The sequence below is a fragment of the Acomys russatus genome, chromosome 15 (assembly GCF_903995435.1).
Source record: "Acomys russatus chromosome 15, mAcoRus1.1, whole genome shotgun sequence".
Taxonomy (NCBI): Eukaryota; Metazoa; Chordata; class Mammalia; order Rodentia; family Muridae; genus Acomys; species Acomys russatus.
This window is the reverse complement of record NC_067151.1, coordinates 48,709,630-48,729,523: the sequence shown is the minus strand read 5'-3', so window position 1 is coordinate 48,729,523 and position 19,894 is coordinate 48,709,630.

Here is a 19,894-nt window from a genome sequence, read left to right as displayed (position 1 = left end):
AGAAGAGACCTTTAGACTTTTGAATCATGTAGAGTTTTAAACCATGTAAGTTACTGAGATCTTTGATGTTGGTATGAACACATTTTTTTTTTTTTTTTTTGTCTTAGGATATGGCAACAAGCTTATTTGTACCAGGGAGTGGAATAGGGTGCTTTGAATAAAAATGTTCCATATCAGCTCATATGTATGAATGCTCAGTCACCAAGGAATGGCATTATTTCAAAGGAAAGGTTATGAGGTATGTTCTTTTTGGAGGAAGGGTCAGTGGGGTGTGCTTTATGATTTCAAAAGCCCAGGTGTTGGAGTGTGTAGTAGAACATAATTAGCCCCCATAGGCCCTTAGGTAGTGGCATTATGAGCATGTGGGACCTTGCTGGGGTATGCTTGGCCTTGATGGAGGAAGTGTGTAACTGTGGAGGAAGGCTTTGAGGTTAAATATGCTCAAGATATGCCCAGTCACACAGTTTCCATCTCCTGTCTGCAGATACAGATATAGAACTTTTGGCTCCTCTAGGATGTCTGCCTGCACACTGCCATGCTTCCTGCCATGATGATAATAGACTAAATCTCTGCAACTTGAAAGCTGACATCAATTAAATGTTTTCCTTTATAAGAGTTTCCTTGGTTGTTGTGCTTCTTCGCAGCAATGGAAACACTAAAACAGAAGTTGGTAAAGGGCATTGGAACATTGCTGTAATAGACTTGACTTGTTATTGTTTGGGGGAATGTGGACTTTTAGACTCTGGGTTAGGAGCACAGTTAAACAATTTAAGTGATGCTTAATGGGCAATTATAGTAGAAACATGGAAGACAGTAGTGCTGAAAGTTATTTGAACTATAGGGGACTGGATCAAGTCATTTCAGAAGAGAAGAATTTTTGTATGTTGGCTAGAGATTCTTGTTATACTTTGGTGAAGAATGTGGCTTGTTTTTGCCTTTGAATAGCTTTACCTTAGTCTGAGGCTAAGGTAAAAAAGATTTATATGAATTGCCTTGACAAAGGAAATATCAAAACATCCAGCATAGACTCTGTACTATGGGTCACTCTTCTGATGAGCATTTTGATAAAATGGAGCAAGCAGAGCAAGAAAAACACCAAAATGTATAATTCAAGGATTAATGGGCCTCCTGAAAGTGTAGTGGAGCTCAGTGAGATTTTGAGATTATACAGCTAGGATCTGAGCCTACTCAATCTTGTATTTACATGGTTTGAGCTTGTTGGAGTTACTGTTTATGTGGAAGGAGACCAACAAATTAGAGACATTAAAGGTATGGTGACGCTGGGGCAAGATACCACCCAGCTAAACTTCCATCTTATGAAATTGAATTGAAGGAAAGCATAAGTCTAGACATAGTTATACAGACACTTTTAAGCTAGCAACCACAAAACAGAGGCATACAGATCTTTGTAGGCCAGCCTGGTCTACATAGCAAGTTCCAGGACAGGCAGGCTTAGGTAGTGAAGGAGATCATTGAAAACAGAAAACCGGTGAAGATATAAGGGACCATATTCCAACCCCAGCAATCAGCAGAGCTAGGCAGCTTTGTCCATGTGGTTCTGTCTTTAGACTCAAGTATAAAAGGAAAGAGTTATGGAATCTCCATCTGTGATGATGGAAACTCCCTGAGGCCAGATATATGGTAAGGGTATCACTGCACAGAGGCATAGAAAAGGTGTTGTGTGAAGTTATGAAGGTACGCCTGGATTTCCTTGGAGACTCCTAGTTGTTAGACATGCCAGGGTTGTGGGATACCTATTAAGGAATGCTACTAATAAGGAGTGGAAACAACCAAAGAAGAAGAAGAAGTGTGTTTCAGTCAACTAAGCTGAAAGGAGTTGGAGATCTGAAGTATGTTTTGATATCAGGCATGGAGATACAAAGTTTGGAATGTTCCTAGCTGGTTTTAAGCCTTGCTTTGGTCCAGCATTTCCTTCCTACATTCCTTTTTCTACATTTTGGAATGGTATTTTATATGCTATGGCATTATATGAAAAAATTATGTGATCTGCTTTTTGATTTTGATTTTATAGGTGATTACAGTTAAAAGATTACCTGAGTCAGAAGAAACTTTGAAATTTGGGTTTTCAAACAAGTTTGCAATTATGTAGACTATGGTGACATTTGAAATTGGACTAAATGCATGGTACATTATAATATAGTCACAAGAATATGGGACCAGGGGATGGAATATGATTGTATTTGGCATCCAATTGACCTCAATAAGCACTTAGGGAGTGACACTATTAGGAAGTGCGGCCTTGTTGGAGTAGGAGTGGCCTTGTTGGAGGAAGTGTGTCACTGTGAAGGCAGGCTTTGAGGTTACATATGCTCAAGCTATGCCCAGCAACAGGGTCTCCTTAGGCTGCCTGAAAATAGAGATGTGGAACTCTCAGCTCTTGGAGTATCATGACTACCTGTATGTTGTTATGCTTCCCCCCATGATGCTAATGTCCTGAAACTCTGAAAGCCAGCCCCAATCAAATGCTTTCCTTTGTAAGAGTTGCCCTGGTCATGGTGCCTATTCACAGTAATGGAAGCCTTTAGAAAGGCACCATGCCAAGACCAGTGTCTCCTGAGAATTAGGATGTAACTGCCAACTATTTCTCCAGCTGCATACCTGCCATGTCATCTGTAATAGTTCCCACCATAATGATAATAAACTAAACCTATAAAACTATATGTGAGTCTCAAATGAAATGCATTCTCTTATTACAGATGCTTTAGTCATGGTATCTCTTCATAGTAATGACTAAAATAGCTATGTAATATGCAAAGAAGACCAAGACCAAACATAAAAATATTTCCTTATATGAAAGTTACAATTACAGCAATTAAAAGCCATTTGAAAACATAAGTTGTGAATTGATACATACAGCCATAAAATCTATCTAAAATGATTATTATAAATTAAATAATTTGAATCATTTAAAAAAATCACTGAGCTGCTTGACAATGCAATGTATTAAATACATTGTCACTGCTTTATAGGCAGTGGGACCCAGGAGAATGGAGCCAATAAATGAAGTGGACTAAAGTCTTATATTATAGCCAACTTTATTCAGTGCATCAGACACTTATACTCCAAGGCTTAAGCAAGGTCACCTGAGTAAAATTCTAAGTTCTTCAAGTAAAGTTATTCAAATCTTTTGTCTTGTTTTCTTTAAGTTTTCTCACAAGCACTCAAACTTCTCAGATGACTCCATTCTTGTTCTGTGTTCTGACATCTCTCCTCTTATTTTTTAACAGCAAGATATGCAGAATTGCAGGCTTATATTCTTCAAAACCTACTTAATTCAGGATTCCTAAACATTTCTATCTCCTTCCTAACCCACTGACCAGAGACGAAAGTTAATAAGAAAAGGGGGTTGTGGACCTGCTTAGAAGTAGTTCCTTAGACAAATTCCACCCTGAATTGTCAAGATACCAGGAGAGTACAATTAAATAGCAAACAACAAACAGCAACATGAATCACTACCGGATTCAGAATCAAAAAGAAAGAGCAAGGCTCTGCCAAATCGGCTTGAGTCAGTGAAAGCAGCCAGAATCAGCTGGAGTGCCATGAGAAGTTCTCTGGCATATTTCTTTTCTTATTTTTTCATTTTATTTTTTTATTAATTTATTCTTGTTACATCTCAATGGTTATCCCATCCCTTGTATTCTCCCATTCTTCCTTCCTCCCATTTTCCCTTTATTCCCCTCCCCTATGACTGTTCCTGAGGGGGATTACCTCCCCCTGTATATGCTCATTGGGTATCAAGTCTCTTCTTGGTAACTTGCTGTCCTTCCTCTGAGTGCCACCAGGTCTCCCCCAAAATGAAAACCAGGGAAGACCAGTGAATCATTGCATGTCATAGCAACGCAAAAGTGTTGTCTAACTGTCTGTGAGGTTCTATTTATATTCTTTCTAAACATCGCACATCCTTTCAGGTGTCTGATTCCAGAAAAACATCACAAGCCCTCTCACAAGACAGATTCCAGAAAAACATCACATGCCACAACTGAGTTTCTAAAGAAACCAAAAACTTCCACTTCATGCAGTAATTGGAATTTGAGATGATGGATATATATTTGATCGTCATTTTATGCATAAATATCCTACAAGTGAGCAAATAATAAACATAATGAATAACATTTGATTAATGAAAGCATTGTCAATTTTATTGGTTATTATTATATTAATCAGAAAAATCTAGAGAGTAGATTGAAAAGGGACTCATAGGATTAGTAGTTATGGTAGCTTATAGAATGTAAACTGATATTTACCTGCAATAGAAATATAGATGTTATGATATCCTATGCAAATAGAAAATGAATAAAATCCCAAGCAAATAACAAATGCAGTTGATTTTCCAGATGAATGAATGAGTCTATTACAGCCTCAAGATATAATCAGAAGTACAGATTTATTATCAAAAATAACAGGAGCTGGGTCTATCTAATATACAAGTTTAACAAAGGAGGATGAGAAATATAAGATCTATATAGTTGTTCAGAGACACTTATTGCAGATCTACAGGACAAAGCAGATAACATTGCTGAAATAAGATTTTCTTGTGACATGGAGCTCTGTGTTTTGTACAATAATATCTTCCTTACTTGGGCCTAAGTAGGGCCTTATCTTGGCTCCAGCTGAGAAGACTTGACTTCTGATAATATGATTGATGTCTCATTTTGTTGTTTAAATGTAGGCTTACTATCTTTCTTTAACTCCCACTGTCTTCTCACCCTCCTCTTTTGTACATGATGGACCAAGGATGGAGGACTGGAAGAGAAATCCATACTTTTTCAATGGATCTATCTTTTTAAATTGTCCCATTGTTCATCTACAGTTCATTATTTTGAAAACCAAGGATTATAAATCATTAACACTTGAAAGCAATCTAATAGTTGTGATTTTAATACTTTTGTCCTCCTCTTTTCTTTAAAAAATTACACACGAGCTTGACAAGAAGTAAATCCACCCCTTTCTGCCCTTCTAGGAGAGTCTCTACTCTCTTGTCTCACATCTGACTGCAGCTTCCTTCTCATGTAGCACTAGGTTACTGATCCAGAGGCAGCAGGACCTGGGAGAATGGAGCCAGTAATAAGGCAGACCAAAGTCCCATGCAATTGCCAACTTTATTCCAACCATCAGATAATTCATACTATAAGAGCTAAGCAAGGTTATCTGAGGAAATTTTTTTATGAGCTTAAATTATATACAATCAAAAGGAATAGCAAAATATGTTTTTATACAGACATATTTGAAAAACATAAGCAAGAATTATGAGTAATCTGAAGTAAACTCATTCTTATCTGCTACACCAGATATGAACACAAAAATATTTCAAGAACAATTCCTTGTTCTGAGGACACTGAGATCACAAGACTCTTGTCTTGTTTGCCTGGAGTCTTCTCACAAGCACCCATAATTCTTCTCACACGTCTGCAGTTTTGGATCATGTTCCAATGAGACATGGACAAATTTTCAATGAATATACTGTGCCCAACAAAACAAAATAAAATCGGAGACCTAGGAATGAATCTTATATAAGCACATTGATTTTTTTTTTTTACTTCATCATAAAATTATGTGTGAACCAATTGGGAATGAACTAAAATTGTTACTCTATACTGCGGTATACTCTTAAGCATGGCTTTAATTTTGTTGTTTAGAAAATTATTTCTTATATTCTATATCAAGCTAAATGAATTAGATATTTAAAGAGTCCTTATGTATATATTTTAGTGATACTTAAAATATGTTTTATCATCTATATAATCAATATTTGCTTAAAATATTTATATAACAATCCATATATATGTATGTGTATTTATATAAAGATAATTATAGAGAGAGCCAGTTTTTTCTGTATACAAATGCATCAAATTGTTGGGTAAAATTAGCAAACCAATGTAAATTAGGCTTAAATTTAAAATTGAACCTATAAAATTCTAAAATTTTCAGGTAAAATATAAAAATAATTGTGAATTCTCTGAAACATTAGACCATGGACTTAGTTAAAAAAAAAAAAACCCTGCATAATAATATGGCAGAGGTGAAATGCACAATGATTTAATACATTCATTTTAGTAGAAAAGCTCATGTTTCATGTTCTATAATTAGTCATTAACAAAAAACTCTTTCAGAAGGAGGAAATATTAGTGTTTGGAATGTCTTACACCAAAGCTTAACAAAGGGTAATGCATGTCTTATGCTAAACACAGCATGCCAGAAATGCATAAAATCTCTAGTCTTCAAAAGTTCTATTTGAACAAGCCATTTTAAATACCCAAATACAAATTGTTTAAGTTTTTATCTTATTGAATATTAAGACTCTTATTCAGTATAGGGGTAGGGCTGTCTTTTGCACATGGGCATTTACTTCAAGAAGTTCATGTTAGATACAGAAAATAACATGTCAAGCAATAATTTGTTTAGAAACAGACGTAAACACAATACATGAGCGTCGGTGTTAGATACAAGTAAATTCACGAGAGCATGAGTGTTATTTTTTTTCAACTGACTATATGTACAAATAAGAATTATAAGAAAATGAGATGTAAAGGCATTCTAAGTAGGGAACTTGTGATACAATGGGAAGTAGCGTGTTGAATATACCTTGTACTAATTACACTCTATAAGTATAAAATCCACTGAGTAAATGGGAGAGTTTTCAGAGAGTGAGCTCAAGAAGGGGGAATAGAATACAATGAAAAAGATAAATAGAGGGAATGAGGTAGGAGAAGGAGCGGGAGCATGGAGAAAAATTAGGATGGAGAACAGGTTTCTTACCAGGAAAGGGTTGAGTAAGGTAAATCTGTGGTAACTGAGAAAGTAGAAATTTGCTGCAAAATCACCTGGGGACATACAGAGAGCAGGACTGTACCACATTTTCTTGGCACTTCTGCTACACGATGCCTAAAGAAGACAAAATTTGGGCAAGCACTATGTACTGTTGTACTCAGAGTTAATGTATGTGCCTCCAGCAAGATCTTGACACATCTATAGTACTGATTAGACTTATTCCTTCTTGTCTTGCCTTCAGTCCTATTCACTTACAGTATTTCTTTCTCCCCCCACCAGCCTTTTTTTTTTTTTTTTGCTATCAGCCGAAAGGAAAAAGGTTTATCCTCAGATATGTTCATCATATCTGTTTTCTCCAAATTAATGCTTTTTGCTGCCTGTATTCATAAAATTAAGAATACCACTGTCTATACAAAATTAATAGTATAACTTTTCAGAACATAGATCTTAAGTAAAATTGGGTATGTTAATTTAATCAATAGTAATCTGTATTCATTGTAGGGTAGGAGGCAGAGTTCTCTCTTCCCCTGACCTGGGATCCCCAGATACTCTCAGGTGAATTACATAGCCCTTAGGTAAGATTATAGACCTTACTCAACCCTTTCCTGGTAAGAAACCTGTTCTCCATCCTAATTTTTCTCGATGCTTCCTCTCCTTCTCTTACCTCATCCCTTCTCTTTATCCTTTTCATTATATTCTATTTCCTCTTCTGAGTGAGATTCTAGCATACTCTATTGTGTCCTCCTTGTTACTTATCTTCTTTGAGTCTGTGAACTGCAGTATGCTTATCCTGTACTATGTACCTAAAATCCACTTGTAACTGAGCACATACCATGTGTGTCTTTCTGGATCTGGCTTACTTCACTCAGGGTGGTCATTTCTAGTTTCATCCACTGCCTGAAAATGTCATGATGTCCTTGTTTTTAATAGCTGAGCAATATTCCATTGTGTAAATGTTCCACAGTTTCTTTATCTATTCTTCAGTTGAGGGACCTTTAGGTTGTTTCCAGATTGTGGTTAGAAGTAATAAATATGTTATGAATATAATTGAGCTGATGTCCATGTTGTATGGTGGATCATCTTTAGGGTATATGGCCAGGAGTGGTATAGCTGGGTCTTGAGATATCAATATTCTCAATTTTCTGAGAAAGCACCATTGATTTCCAAAGTTGTTGCATAAGTTCGCATCCCAACAGCAATGGTGGAGTAGTCCCTTTTCTCCACAAGCTTGCCAGCATGTGCTGTACCTTCAGTTTTGGATCTTAGCATTTTGATGGGTATAAGATAGACTCTCAGAGTCATTTGGATTTGGATTTTCCTGAGGACTAAGGACTTTGAGCATTTCTTTAAGTGCTTCTCTGCCATTAGAGATTCCTTTGTTGAGAATCCTTTGTTTAGCTCTGTACTCCATATTTAAATTAGATTTTCTTTAGTTTTTTTATATATTTAGGATATTAGCCCTCTGTTGGACTTACAGAAGCTTATCAGTTACATGACGTCCCACTTTTTATTTTTAAAGATTTATTAATTTTATTTATTGCATATGAGTGCTTTATCTGCAGAAGAGGGTATCAGATTACATTGTAGATTATTGTGAGCCACCATATGGTTGCTGGGAATTGAACTCAGGACCTCTGGAATACCAGGAAGTGCTCTTAACCACTGAGCCATCTCTCCAGCCCCAACGTCCCATTTATTAGTAGTTGGCCTTAGAGTTTTAGCTGTTGGTATTCTGTTATATATGTTATCTCTTTAAAACATTTTAAAAAGTTCCTGTGGCTCAAGTATATAATCCCAACACTTAGGAGGTTTAAGTAAGAGGATTACAACAACTTTCCAAGCCAATCTGCATTACAGAGTGTAAACTTTATAAAAACAAACAAACAGAAACCTAAAATAACAAAGAACACTTAAAAACTTTGTCATCATTATTATCAGATCATTAATCATGTGTATTTAAATAATACTTTCTGTTAACATTTCTAGTCTCTTTGAAATATAAATATTTATTTAACTTTAAAAGTTAAAAATTGGTAAATTACACAATTAAAACTCAAGTTTAATGTTTTTCTACTCTTCATGGAAAGATAGCATTTTAAACAATGTAAGAGAAACAATAATCAACATTTGGACACAGAAATGAGCAAATAAGCCTGTAATCTTTCAAGGCTGTTAACTGAATTAAAAACAGATGAGCTGTTTTATTGTTGCAAGGGAAATAAAAACAATATATCAATGCCATATTTAAATTTTTATTCTGAAATAGAAATTTTATTATAGTATCAATTAGTCAAGTTATGTGGTTTAATCAGTTTTCAGAACAGTAAAAGTATGCAAAAATATTATAGGCTTGAAAAATAGGTTTTATTTATGACATATTTTCGTGGTTTCTTAATTCCTAGAAAAATAGTCTTTTTCATATATTGTACTGAAGTATAAATTTAAGAAAGTCAATTATATAGTGGCAGTTGTCTTATATAGATATCATAATCATTTAAAATTAAATCACTGTCCTTCCCTCTTGCTCCCCTACCGCTGTTGTTTTCTCCCTTTCTTTTTTCTCATTGGTACCATCCCACCGTGGTATCTCAAATTAGAGGAGGACTAAGGGCATCCTCTCCAACTGACACCAAACAAGAGAGTCCAGCTCTGGTAAAAGGATCAAAAGACAAGCAACAGAGTAAGAGACAGCCTCTAACTATAATTAGGGGACCCACATGATGACCAGCTGCACACCTGCTACACTAGGTAGCGGCCTAGGTCTAGCCCATAAATGCTGTTTGGTTGGTGTTTCAGTCTCTGTAAGCCCCTACTGCACCAGATTAGTTGACTCTGTAGGTCCTCTTGTGGTGTCCTTGACTCCCCTGGCTCCTTCAATCTTTCCCAACACTCTTCCACCAGACTCCCCAAGCTCTGCCTACTGTTTGGCTGTGTGTCTGTGCATCTGTTTCCATCAGCTGCTGGCTGAAGCCTCTCAGAAGACAATTCTGCTAGGTTCTTGTCTGCAAGCATAGCAGAATATCATTAATAGTTTCAGGAGTTGGCTTTCTCTCATGGGGTTGGTCTCAAGTTGGGTCAGTCATGGGTTTGTGATTCCTTCAATCTCTGCTCCACCTTTATCCCTATACTTCTCTTAGGCAAGACAATTTTGGGGTCGAAGGGTTTATGGGTGGGTTAGTGTCTATCTCCCTCCCCTGGAAGTCCCAGCTGGTTACATGAGATGTCGAATTCAGGCTCCAAAATCTCCGTGTTCACTGTCATGACTACATATAGAAATAAACACTTTTTTTTTGTGAACAACCATGCTTCATTTTCAATAAAATATTAAACATTATATAAAAGCTTTCCTGTGTTTCCTCATGTCACAATATTATTCTGGATTATTTATGTAAACTCCTGTATCAGTTATGACAGGAGGAAATAGAGGAAAGTCTTTGTATTCCTACTGCCTGCCTTGACAGGTGTAAGGTAGAGGAGAAATGTACTGCTGGGAAACAGAGGTAGTGAAGCAAAACATTTTCTGGTTGAACTATTATGATAGACAACCACAACATTTGAATTCTAATTCCTATGTATTGTTATTTCACTATGCATGAGCATTTACTTGTCATCAGTGTAACATATAAAGATATTTATTTTTTTCTACTTAATTTTTTTATTAATTTATTCTTGTTACATCTCAATATTTATATCTTTACTTTTATAATCATTCGTGCAAGCCTGAGGGGTGCTGTAGGTTTTTGGTTGTTTATTTGTTTGTTTGTTTGTTTTTCTTTTACTGACACCACTTCTGCCTCATAGAAAATTTACCATCTTCCCTTGCCCTGATAAAATTGGAAAGAATCCTCTCCTAACAACCATCTTTATTATGTCTGGTGTGGGATAGGTTTGGGCAATACTCTGTGTAGACTCTTCACGCAAGGACTTCCTTTTTCTAAATAAGAAAATTATCACAAGGGCATATAGCTCTTCTGAAGGAACAGCCAGAATTTGTTCTATTTCTGTATCACTTGTGCTCTGGTAGAGTGCTTGATGTGAGGAATGAAGCCATGGCCTCATCTGAACCCCTTCCTCCAATAAATACCTTTAAAGAATTAGCTACCAAACCTTCTTCCTATGCTCTCTGATTACTTTATCTATCTGTGCTATGGCTGAGAGGAATTAATGAGATAAAACAACTACTGGAAACTCCCTTTAACACAAATTTTGCACTTCACATTTATTTCATCTTCATGTCTTGATTAAAGGTTCAAAGTATAAGCATGCCATGGAAATACAGTGTAAGAGATTAAAAAAAATCTTTAGGAAGTTACGTTTATGAAGGAAGGGCAATGACCATGAAAAAGAACGCCTCAGAGACCTGCTTTTTCTTCTTCTGAACTTGAGAACTATCAAAGAGGACCTCAGAAGATAAAAACAGAGACGTAATTAGGGGGGAAATATCCCAGTCCTCGGAACAGGGACCTTCTAATCTCCAGGAATATCGGCAATTTTTTTTGTCTTTTATTTTTTGTAAGTTATCTAGTATAACTCACTGTATTATAGCAGTCCAATGCTGTCATGTAGAGGTCACTCAGGAAATAGCACGAATTTCTCAGTTCTAGCATTTTCTATCTTCATGTTGAACATTGCTGTGTCCTGACCATGTCACCCAGTCTATATGCAGTTAGGTATCTCCCAGGAACAATCCGAAGATATTGATGTGGCTTCTGACTTTGATATAATGAGCTACTTTCACCTCAGTCCCAAAGTTTTTGTTTGCTCCTCTTATGGACACATACATACAGGCAATCTGTATAGGTAAACACATTTATGTATAAATTATTAACTATAATTTTTATTATTTCAAAGATAAAGATTTGTTCATAAGTACTATATGATAAGCAATGAGCGGCTTATAGCATAACTTGAAGATGTATGTTAATAGAACTTTTCCACATTACAATATATCTTAAAATGATAATTTTGTCAAAGTCATTGAACTTTAAAAAGTGTCAGAAATTTGTTTATTTCCTAAGTGTTTATAATGTCACCAAATTTTCATATTTTGGATAAAATACTGCTGTCCCATCTTAAATATTCACAGTTATGCAAGTTAGTAACAGATAAGGTTTATAGACTACAATTTATATTTCTACAAACTGTAAATGAAATAATGCAACGTAGACATAGTGTGTGTGTGTGTGTGTGTTTCTACATGCATGTGAAGATGTACTTAAAGGAATTCTTAAAAAATACTTGTAAGATATTTTTATATACAGCTGCAATATATCGGCAGAATCAATTGCTTGATTTTAAGGTGATATCAAATTATAGATTCCTATATTAACGTGACAATTGGGTCTGGGGATGTGGCACTTTTCTCATATTCACAAAGCCTTCTATTCAAGCTCAAGCATGATAAAATTATAAGCACTGAAGCAAAATAGAGAATATTATGGACTCATATACTGCTGATTTATTTTTGACAGTGTTACATAATAAACTTAAGATAATGATAAGGCCTCTTATTCGGTGTTACTGAGGCCACTGGGTAATATTATCTTCTTCTTCCCACATTGCACACTTCTAGGTCTGTGTCTGGCATATATAAAAATACTAACTAATATATTCAAAATTAGTCACATTTTTGTGTGCATGAATTTTAACTCACTAGAATTCAGTAGTAATATATTAATGATGAAGCAATATTTTCGAACAGAAAAAGTTATGAGTTTCACAGTCTGATCAAACTAGGTTTAAGATAAAACCTTTATCAGGACTATAATAATTGTTCTCTTAGAGGCACAATTATATTTTTACAAAACTATGAAAACCATTCTTATTTCATAAGGTAACAATATATTTAAGTGAAATAATTTCTGTGAACTGTGATTTAAAAATTATCTATAACGAGTCTGTGTTGTGTATTATTATATTAGGTGTTTTAATTTTTTTGTGCCATTAAATTGCCTTGTTTTGAGTGGATTTATCTACTTTGAATTTTTTCCTAATAAAGCCTGACAATATGATGTAGATGTAAAAAACCCATAATTGATTTAATAACAAGCCATCTTTAAACAGTGAAGGTCATTAAAAATATTTTTATGTACATGAGTGTGTTTGCGTGGATGTGTGTATGTGCACCATTTGTAAACATGGTGTTCACGAAGGTCAGAAGAGGGAATGAAATTCGCTGGAAATGGAATTACAGAAAATTACAAGCTGCTATGTGGGTTCTGATAATCAAACCTGGCTTCTCTAGGAAAGCAGGCAGAGCTATTAACAAGTAAACCATCTATCCAGCCCCCTAGAACACATTTTTAAAAGCAGCAAGTTTTTCTACTTATATTCTAATGGAAATAACCCTGTGAAAATTAAATTACCTATCAAAGAAACTCTCCATCTTATGATAACTTCTTGTGTTCTTAGTGTCAGGTAGTCTTATTTCACTAAAACCTTAAAAAGTGACTCTAAGGAAAATGAAAGTTTTAGAGGGAATACAAGAGAGAAAAGGGCTAATAACTGACATGGACAACTTGAGTTTTCAATTTGTATTTTTATATTAATATTATTACAACCATGAAAAATACTAATTAAAAAAGAAAATACTAATTAAAAATGTATAGTGTGCATTATTTTTGAAATTTTCTAACTACTCAGTTACGACTGTATGTCAAGATTTCAAATATCATTCAATTTTATTTATATCTAGCATGCAATATTTTAATGTTCTATTTAGTGTTTTGCAGTGAAACGATAAATTATTCCATGTCTAGTCTCTTAAGTTAACCTAAAATATAGATACAATGTTTCTGAAGATTGATAACTCTATCACAGAATACTCTGCTCTAAAAGAAATATTTTAGAGCAATTTCAGTGAAAGAATTGGTAGATTTCTCTCATGATTCTTCTCTATAATGACTGGAAATGGCTCTAGAAAATGTACCTAGAAGTGTAAAAGTATTAGAAACTATTATTGCTTAATTCAATGTAAATATTGTACTCAATGTGTAAAATTAATTTTCCAATAAAATTTAAGGAATGCTCTTGAATGTTTTTTTTTTTTTATTAATTTATTCTTGTTACATCTCAATGTTTATCCCATCCCTTGTATCCTCCCATTCCTCGCCCCCCCCATTTTCCCATTATTCCCCTCCACTATGACTGTTCCTGAGGGGGATTACGTCCCCCTATATATTCTCATAGGGTATCAAGTCTCTTCTTGGCTACTTGCTGTCCTTCTTCTGAGTGCCACCAGGTCTCCCCCTCCAGGGGACATGGTCAAATGTGAGGCACCAGAGTATGTGAGAAAGTCGTATCACACTCTCCACTCAACTGTGGAGAATATTCTGACCATTGGCTAGATCTGGGAAGGGGTTTAAAGTTTACCTCCTGTATTGTCCTTGGCTGGTGCCTTAGTTTGAGCGGGACCCCTGGGCCCAAATCTGCCTATCATATTGTTCTACTTGTAGATTTCTAGGACCCTCTGGATCCTTTTATTTTGCTGTTCTCCCATGCGTCTCTCATTTAGAGTCCCAATAGGATGCCTTCCCCTCTGTCCCAGTTTCCTGGTAAGTGAAGGCTTTCGTGGGACATGCCCCTTGGGCTAGTATGCAGATATAAGTGAGTATATACCATTTGATTCTTTCTGCTTCTGGGTTAACTCACTCATTATGATCATTTCTAGCTCAATCCATTTATCCACAAATTTCGGGAATTCCTTGTTTTTAATAGCTGAGTAGTATTCCATAGTGTATCAAGACCCAGCTATTCCACTCCTTGGAATATACCCAGAAGATGCTCCAGCACACAACAAGAAAATTTGCTCAACCATGTTCATAGCAGCCTTATTCATAATAGCCAGAACATGGAAACAGCCTAAGTGTCCCTCAGTAGAAGAGTGGATAAAGAAACTGTGGCTCTTGAATGTTTTATTTGGACTATAGACTTGTTCAATTTTCAAAACAATCTTCTGAATCAAATAGTTAATTCATACACACAAAGTAAAATTCAACAAATATGTGAGGAGGGGAAATAAATGGCTTTTCTTCAAATATAAAGTTTTGTTGAGGCAACAATATAATAATGTATCATCCATTAATAAAAATAAGCACAGTTCAGAGTAATAAAATAAGTGATACAACTATTTTATTGATTTTTACTGTGTCTACTTAATTGAGAAATATTAAAAACTTAGTCATGGTTTTTATTCCCCAGGCCATCAATGTAAGTGAAGGTTTAAGTTGCCAACTTAATCCCACTGAACATGGGACGATGCTCTGTTAAACATGGCACAATTATAATTTTGTAGAAGATCTCCCCTACTGTTCTGTGGATAAGGTCTTCACTCATAATCCACTGTCAGTTACTCTGGGAAAAACAGAAATGGCAGACCGATAAAAACTTTTTGTGAACTTGATCAGAAAATTCCTCCTCCAAAAGAAAATGGCATTAGCTATGTGAATCTGGTCTATTGGGAGCTGTGGAAACTGACAATCTATCAGTTAATGGAAATGACTTCAGAAGAAAAGCAGCATAATACTTCTTATGGTGGAAGGTAGAATGGGGAAGGGTTACCTGGTGTTAGGATGGAGCACTGGGCCTGCTGGATTGTTGTATTAAAGGGAATGAGGGAGGTGGGGCCAGTAGTTAGTGGTACTCACAGAATTTGTTTTTGCAGGAGTGGCAGTGGGATGGGGAGGTAGGGAAGAGCTGTGAATTGAATTGGTCCTAAGGGCTGGCAGATCATGTTTAACATGAATGAAAATTAAGGAGATGTTTTTCCTCCATGACTGTCTCTATTTTGAGAGAGAGAAGCAAGTTGAGGCCATGTGTAAGAGTCATAAATAGTACAGCTGCTCATAAAGAGGCACTATTTGGATTAATTCCTCCCCAAATGAGGAAATCTCTTTTGGATTAATTCCTCCCCAAATGAGGAAATCTCTTTTTGGCCAATGTTATGTCCCACCCTTTTAGGAGGTTATGTACGATCTTAACCTGAGGGTTTTTCCTCTGTGATGTATTGGACATGTCACTAATGATGGTCAATGTTCTACAGGCAAATTTGCCAGGAGGGATTGGTACTCCTCACCAGACACAAGCCTGACCTCAGATATAAGAGCCTATCAACCATCCTAATGACTTTAACATGGTCGCTGCATTACCAATTGTTGTTGTTGTTGTTTAGAGAGACTATAAGGTCATTACCTACACCCAGTTGGGCTGTCAGGGTCAGGAGATAGGGTTAAGGGAACCTTAGGTCTATATAAGGGAATGCCCTGACCAGAAGGCTTCACAAACCCTATGTGGTCCCTCTTGAGAGAGCTTCAAAGGAAGACCAGGCAAACTGGATGAACAGATGTCAGGGGTCACTGCATCCTATAGTTTAAGATTATATGGAACACTGTTGTGACTCTCCTGGAGGGAGTGCAGGGTTTTACCAGGATTTTCACTCTCCAGCAGAATGAATCCAGGGTTTTACCACGATTCTCACACCTCTCAAAAGGAAGTGGCTCATGCAGTTTCTCTTAAGCATGGAGGGAAGATAGGGCTTGGAAAGTGCAGAAAGCAGCCACCAGAATCACGAGCCAGAAAGAAATAGTTGAAAAAGCCAGAAGCATAGTACATTAGTTATAGGAGAGTCCAAGCTAACCCAAAAGCTAAAAACAAAAAGGGACCACAAAGGCAGGACAAACAACCCAACTGCCCACAGTGTTCCATCATAACATAAATAAATATCTTATCTTCGGAAGGGAAAACAGCCCTTGGTAATCTGGAGGTGGCTTTGACGTTTTTATTAGAGCAGGACCAGGTCTCTGACACCTCTTATCAAATGATATTTACAGGCCTGGTGGGATCAAAAGGGAGTCATCCTCTTTTCCCAGTGCTTTAGAATGGCTAACCAGAGGAGGGTGGACCTCTATAAGCAATGCCCCACAGAACCTCATTGGGATTCCTCTTAGATATCTTTTTACTACCCTGTGTCTTAGAGATTCTAAAGTTTAGATCTTCAGGACCAGCCTCTTCATGCAGTCCAGTAGTTCATAGGTGGGGTGGGCCAATTCGAAGCCCTGCATCTTGGCCTGAGACATATCTGAGCTGCTCAGCCCAGAGGCTGTCCCATTCTCACACCCCTGAGAGTCAGGTATACTTTGCTACCCAGGCAAGGTGCAGGGCAGTTCTCCTGCCTGTGTCTGGTGGTGGCGAAGGCAAAATGTGAGAGGTGATTTCTCCCTTGCCCATGCCACTACATACAGGACAAGAGACAGGATAGCTCTCCCACACATACACATTTGGCACAGGCTCACCGATAACCCCCACATCGAGAGCCAGTTCCACTGTGCTGCCCAGGTGAGGTGCAGGGTCTGTTCTCCAGCTGGTGAGGGGCAAAAATAGCTCTCCTGCTCTCATGACTCCAGGAACATATTTCTCTCCTGCTTGAATGTGTTTAGGTTTCACTGAGGTGGAAAGTATCTCTTTCCTGTCCACACCACCTAATAGGAGGTGAGTGGTAGTGCCAACTATTCGATGCTCTTATCCTCAGGCCAGGCCACTTGCAGCTCTGATAAAGTGCAGGGACTGCCCTTCTGAGTACTGCAGCTAACTAGGGGCAGGGTCAGCTCTCCTGTTTTCATGCCCTCAGGGACATCTCTTCTAAGAAGCCCAGGTGAGGAGCAGATCCAGTTCTGTACAAGTTCAGACATCAACATCACCCCAGGCTGCAGCCCAGATTAGTTATACCCCCAGGCATTTGGTGATAACAGACTTCTATTGCTAGAGGTCCACAGACCCAGACCCATACTCCAGTGGCAGCACAGGCCAGGGCCCCACCATGGTCCCAGGTGGCATCACTGGCTACTCACATTAGACTTTTCCTCACTACCCTCATGTCTCCAATTTTGTCTTTTTTTGTTGTGCCCAAATCCTTCTGTTTCTCCTTCTCTTCCATTTCTCCACCACCAACTTTCCCTTCTTAGTGCTGCTCTAAGTCTCTGAGTGTCTGGAGTCATCTCTGGAGTGGTCTCAGGAGTGCTATGCCCCACTTATTCATTATGGTAGCTGGCAGGGGTCATCTCAGGTGTCATCTGCTCCTGAGTCCTGTACACTGCCCAACTCATGGTCATCCAGGCTCACTCTCTGAATAGTCCCAGTGGTTCTGGTCTGGTGATAGTCTTTGTGCTTAATTCTTGCCCAGCATGCCTGAATAGCCTCATGCAATTGTCATCTGTCTTAGTCTTATTCTTCCTGCAGCTCAGCAGAGTAACACAGCAGCCACATGTGACACAGCAGCAATGCCTACACTGTCTCTAGGGGAAGGGAAACTTTTAACTTTTTTAACAAATGAAATGCAGCATGGCATGAAACCTGGACCAGAAGTTGAACTGGGAGGTTATTAGAAAATATGTTTTCTTTTCTCATTAGTTAATTAATTAATTTACATTCCAGTACTATGTTCCCCTCCTTCCTCTTCACCCAGTCCCTACCTCTCACCTCCCCTACTCTCCTCCCAGTCACCCCCTCTCACCTCCAATTTTCTCCACTTACCCCACCACCTCTCTTCTCAGAGGAAGATACCCATGGGTACCAACCCACTGTGTCATATCAAGTAGGATATCAAGGGCCTATCTTCTTCTATTGAGGCTAGACAAGGCTGCCCAGTTAGGGTAAAAGGATCCAAAGTTAGGCAACAGAATGAGAGGCAGCTCCTGATTCTTCTGTCAGAGGTTCCACATGAGGACCGAGCTGTACATCTGTTACATATAGGGGAAGAGGCCAGAAGGCCATGGATGCTCTCTAGTTGGTGGTTCAATCTCTGTAGAAAAATTGAGACAGATTTATATATCTATAAAAAGGCTCAAAGTTTGCTATTTTACTAAATTCAGAATGAAAAGATAGAGAGAAAAACAAGAAATGGTGATGTTCAAAAAACATAATCAACATATTTTAAACGAAGTGTGTAGCATCCAGGTCCAAGTTAGATGGTATTCATTATGAAACACTGATGAATAAGATTTCCATAAGAAGCAGTGGTAGGTAGAGTTTGATTTCACTAGATTGCTAGAGAGACATTGACTTTCTTTATAAAGTAGTCTTTAAATTTCTAACCATACCCTGGATACTGATGATTTCTGATTTAATTTCTTAGTGAATTCTTCTCTTTTCCCACCATTGTTCAGTATGGAAAAGTTTATATATAATTTATATATATGTATATATATATATATATATATATATATATATATATATATATATATATATATATAAATAATGAGTGAATGCTGGGTTATGACATTATGTTCAATAGTAAGCAGACAAGCGGCATTCTATATCCTTTGTGTCTTTCTAAAGAATCTCAGTGGCTTTTTGCTGAGGAGTATATTATTGTTTGACACTCCACAACTACTTTTGCATTCTTCTTGAAGGTAACAATCAGAAACAACTATTTGGCTCCCTCAGTACCACCTGCCAGGCTTGTTTGTCTGAGACCTTGTTTCTCAGCAGGTCCCAAGTAGTTATGTTGTTTGAAGGTATGCTTCAGTGAGTTCTGAAAATATCTCTCCTGCCTTCAATAGACACAAAGAATGGCTTTACAGAGAAGCACCTTCTTTTTTGTTTTGTGCCATGATTGAACATAGTAGAGATCCCCTTTATTATTTTATAATGCGCTTCATTCTAATTTTTTGACATATTCAGAAATGTATGGTGCTAATCAGAGTTAATTTGCAAGCTCATAATTTAAAAGAGAAAATTCAAAGAAACTTACTATACTTATTATAGTATAAAATTCAGAAAAACTTACTATAATTTAAACTCAAATTAGTGTCAAAAGAATAAATAATCCAGACAAGAAAAACAACTTAGTGAGAAAAGCCATTTACCACAAAGCCTTTTGACCGGACCTAAATTCCTGGAACCTACATAGTAGGAGAGATTCAAGCCCCTCAAGTTGTATTCTAACTTCTACATACATGACACATATCATGTACCCCCCACACACAAGACAAATAAATAACATTTACTAGAAACATGTTAAAAATAACAAATTTTTAAAAATCATAAGGCATGAATGATTAATAAGATTACTTTTTATTATCTTCTGGGCTGGGGAAAATGACTCACAGCT